Genomic DNA, 4889 nt, shown 5'->3' with positions numbered 1-4889 from the left:
CTCTACATTAGAAAATATGACTGAACGTTGAGCACTACAAAATAAAATATGACTGTGATTTCAAGGTGTTATTTAATAAAAGTATATTTTTACAGTGGGTGATATAACTGATACCTGGGAAGGTGCCAGACAAATTGACATTTCTCTATAAAGGCTCAATGTGTGATTGGGTATATGTGTTTCTTAAATACCTTCTTACTAATTATGAAGCCTCTTGAATACATGTGAGTATTTGAGGTTACTCACTGATTTCAGAAATCATCATGCTACTTTATTTCCACATATCTCATTGTGTCAATATGTCTCTTTTATGATTGTAAGGGACAGACTAAATAAGTCAATTCCAATAAGAATGGCAGCATTTCCCTTTGGAATATTTCACCGTTCAAGCCATTGGGAGATGGGCAACAAATATAAAATCATCACCATCCTCATTATGTTTGTTCTTACATACAACTATATTTGCTAAAGTCAAGAAAGCAAGAAGCAAAGTACCTTTTAGGAAAGAAGTTTCTCAATATTTGAAAATCACTGCTAGTGTTGTTGACCTAGAATAATGATCAGGAATGCTCCCATCAACAACTACACACAAAGCCTGATGATTTCTTCCATCTTCTACAGAAAACATACTTTAGTGAGTTTTCTTTTCTTTTATTTTGGTTGTTCATTTTAATTTCAGTCAGAAAATAAACCAACTAAAATCTTTTCTAAATTTTCTAGTAATACAAGTTTCTTGGATGTAATATCTATATATCTATATTATCTATCTATTGATCATCTATCTATCTATCTATCATATATCTTTCTATCTATCTATCTATCTATCTATCTATCTATCTATCTATCTATCTATCATCTATAGAGAGAGTGTATATAAGGAAAATATTTTAATTCTATGTATTTAAACCCATAGTATAAGTCTTAGGTATAATTCAGCTATAACTCTCTTCTCCATTCTGTTACATTTAATAACTTAAGTGGATATAGTTTTGCAATGATTGGTTTCAAGTGGTTCTTTTCCAGTAAAGAATGAGATAAAGCACATTGCATTCCAAACAGTTGATTACAATAGTTTTATATTTATTTACTTTTTAGTTATACACACTATTCAAAGTATAAAAACAGGATGCATATACGGAAAGTATTAAGAACACTGAGCCAAACTAGGAAATAAAAACATCTTAATACAATTACAAAACTTAAATAAAATAGCATTTTTATAAAACTTGTAACTGAAGAACATGACAAACATCTGCATCAAATGATTGCTACTGCTTACTCTTGACTTGTAAAAGAGCAGAGGTCTGTCGATTTCAGAAACTTACACTGAAACTGTTCACCTAACTTTTTGAAACAATTGCACTTTCTTTTTCCATTTACACTGGTTCATTAACTGAAATCTTAATTCAATAGGTAATAATTGTTAATTGTTGAGACAGAAAGAGAAGTCACAGATACTGACAGATAAGGGTTGAGCTACAGCACTAGAAAATTATAATACCAGAAACACATTGAAGTAAAACTAGATAAACAGACAGTAAATAAATGGATGGTATGTGATATATAAACTAATAAATATGCTTATTGGTATTCATATATATGTATATGTTTATCTATACCTATATCCAATTTATACCTATTTAATGTCTTTTCTTCTGAAGTGTTGGTAGATTTTAAATCAAATAGAAAAGTATACAGCATTTGTTTTTACTTAACATAAGATTATATTTAGGCAAAATATTTGGAAAGATCCATGTGTAAGTATCATGTCTACCAGAGAATTAGAAACTAGATATAAGTAGTTAAGATACAGGGAAAGGAAATACAGATTTGTAAATAGAAATTTGACCTATTTTCTAATTGTAATTGTGTAGCAGTATATTAAAGTAAAATCTGATAAACACATATATGTGTGTATGTATCTATTTTTATCTTTCTATCAATCCATCTAGGCATATGGATTTCACAAATGCATAAAATGGCTTTGAAATTTGAAAACTACATAACTAAAAAGAGTATGAGTGTAACAAGGGAGAATACATAGTAATCCAGAAGACTTAAATATGAAATTCTGTGATATTACATAGAATCAATTATAAACAATAATCTAAAAATATCAGAAGATAAAAGAAAATATTAAAGCAACATAAGGAGAAATGAAATTTAAAGTAAAAAGAGGAATGCCTATTGTTCATGAAGTTTACTCTTAAGACAAATATGGAAATAATTATGAGTCAAATAATCAATTCATTGAAAGACAAAAATTGTGAAGCCAATGGATAGAGGAGGTAACATGGGATCACTGGATATTTCATACTTATTCCTCCACTTCCTTTCACTTATAAATTAAGATTCTTCTCTGTAAGACACAGGTTCTATTTTGTTGTGAATATGAAAATTTGTGCATATGCTTGCATAGCATTATAACACTTAGACACATAAAGAGAAATTAAACTTGATAAAAATATGGATTAATTGATGAGGAAAATGAATTTTTAAAACTACTTTTGACTTTTTCTCATACACACATTTATTAATGTGATAAGTATTAACACAGTTTTTTTTTTCAGCTTTACTGAGGAAAAATAACTATACTTTGAATTCTTGACCACTTTAACCATATTTTTTTCTTTTTTTAAATGCAGAATATTTCATCAAAAATGAACAATGTCTCGGTGGTGACAGAATTTCTTATCTTGGGATTTTCTGGCCCATGGAGTCTTCAGTTCTTACAATCTGTATTTTTTAGAGTAATTTATCTGTTAGCCCTGGTGGGGAATGGCCTCATTATTACCATAACATCTTTGGACCCATGTATTTCTTTTTAAGGAATCTGTCCCTGTTTGATCTTTGTCTTATTTCAGCTGTTGTGCCCAAAATTGTTGTCAATTCCTTGACACACAGCAATTCTATTTCATTTTTTGGCTGTGTCACCCAGGTCTTCCAGGTGCCTTTTTCAGCAGGGGCAGAGTTATTCCTCCTCACGGTGATGTCCATTGACCGCTATGCTGCCATTTGCCATCCCCTGCAGTATGAAGCCATCATGAATAGGGGCACATGTGTGCAGATGGTGGCTCTGTCCTGGATCAGTGGAGGCTCGATATCTGTTATACATACAGCAGGAACGTTTTCCTTATCTTACTGTGGATTCAATGAAATTCAACAATTCTTCTGTGACATTCCCCAGTTGCTAGCTATTACTTGCTCAGAGAATATAACTGCAGAAATCGTACTCATTCTTGTAAACGCAGTCTTGGATTTCTGTTGCTTTATTTGCATCACAGTCTCTATGTCTGTATCTTCTCCACTGTCAGAAAGATACCATCCACAAAAAGGCAGTCAAAAACCTATTTCACTTGCCTTCCACATCTGGCAGTTGTTCTTTTTCTCTCAACTGCTTTCATTGCTTACCTGAAGCCTATTTCGGGGTGTGCATCATGCACTGATCTTATTCTATCTTCTTTCTATATTTTGTTGCACCCTTCCCTTAATCCTATAATATACAGCCTAAGAAACAAGGCATGAAGACAAGTTTCGGGAAGCTGATCACCAGAAGACTCTTGGTAAAGGAGAATATCCTTAATTTTTTTCAAGAGTAGAGGTGTTTTCTTTTTAACATCTGTGTAAATATAATATTAATTTACCTAGTTTGTTGTGAATCTGTACTTATCTCCACAGTTACCTGGAACCATGGTGGTAATCCTTGGCCAAATGGAGTTAAATACATTAACTCATATTATTGAAGCTGCGTTTGGGTCTGACAGAGTTTTGGAGCATTGCTAGAGAAAATGTGCACATTCTTAGGTTGTACCTGGTTTCTGGTAGGCTGTTTTAATTTCTGTTTATTGAGTCAGCCTATACATCCTGGTTCTGCATTCTTGGCTAGAGAGTCATAAAAGTTCCCTCCTTCAATAATAATGTGGATTCCCCAGTGTCCTGATTTATAATCCAGAGAGGAAGCATGTCTCACATTACTGAAAATGTTTCTGGATATATTTTGTATTACATACAATACATTTTATATTACATATATTATGTATTTTATATTATATATGAGTGAAATCATATGGTATTTGTCTTTCTCTGAGTTATTTCACTTAGCATAATACCCTTTAGTTCTATTCATATTTTATATTTTCTGAATATAAAGTGATATATTCTTGCAATTTTTTGCTATTATGTAAATCTACAAAACTGGAACATGGGTAAATAGAACATTTACTGTTATTTCAAAAGTATATTTGTAAATATCACTGAAGAATAAAATAGGAGAGCAACTGTACCTGGGAGATTTATTTCTCCATTTCTCCACTTCTACACCTACATAAAGTTTTCTATTTACTACATTCACGCATTTACATTGTTTCAACATCTCTGGGTGGTATAAAATATGGAAAGTGAAGAAGTTATTAATGTTTTAAATTCTAATTGCAGAAATAATTATCCCTTCTCCACATCCATCTCCCCTCCAGTAAACCTCAGTTAGTTTCCTATAGTTGAGTCTTCTATGATTTGCATTCTTCTCTGTTTTCATCTTTATTTTTCCTTCCCTTCTCCTGTTTATCCATTTTGTTTCATAAATTCCACATATGAGTGAAATCATATGGTATTTGTATTCCTCTGACTGAGTTATTTCACTTAGCATAATACCCTCTTGTTCCATTCTTGTTGTTGCAAATGGCAAGATTTCATTCATTTTATTGGCTGAATAATATTCTATTGTAAATATATGCCACATTTTTATCCATTCATCTGTTGGTGGACATCTGGGCTCTTTCCATAATTTAGCTTTGTGGACATTGTTGCTATAAAAACTGAGGTGCAGGTGCCTCTTTAAATCACTATTTTTGTATTCTTTGTATAAATACCTGCTAGTGCAATTGCTGGGT

At 31.8% G+C, this 4889-nt stretch overlaps 1 pseudogene; it reads left to right on the top strand.

The window, feature by feature from the left end:
• Positions 1-2660: 2660 nt before the first annotated feature.
• On the top strand, positions 2661-3783 carry LOC110582368 (annotated as a pseudogene).
• Positions 3784-4889: the final 1106 nt, after the last annotated feature.

Source organism: Neomonachus schauinslandi, chromosome 7 (assembly GCF_002201575.2).
Source record: "Neomonachus schauinslandi chromosome 7, ASM220157v2, whole genome shotgun sequence".
In the NCBI taxonomy this organism is placed as follows: domain Eukaryota; kingdom Metazoa; phylum Chordata; class Mammalia; order Carnivora; family Phocidae; genus Neomonachus; species Neomonachus schauinslandi.
This window is presented reverse-complemented; position numbering and strand designations above follow the sequence as displayed.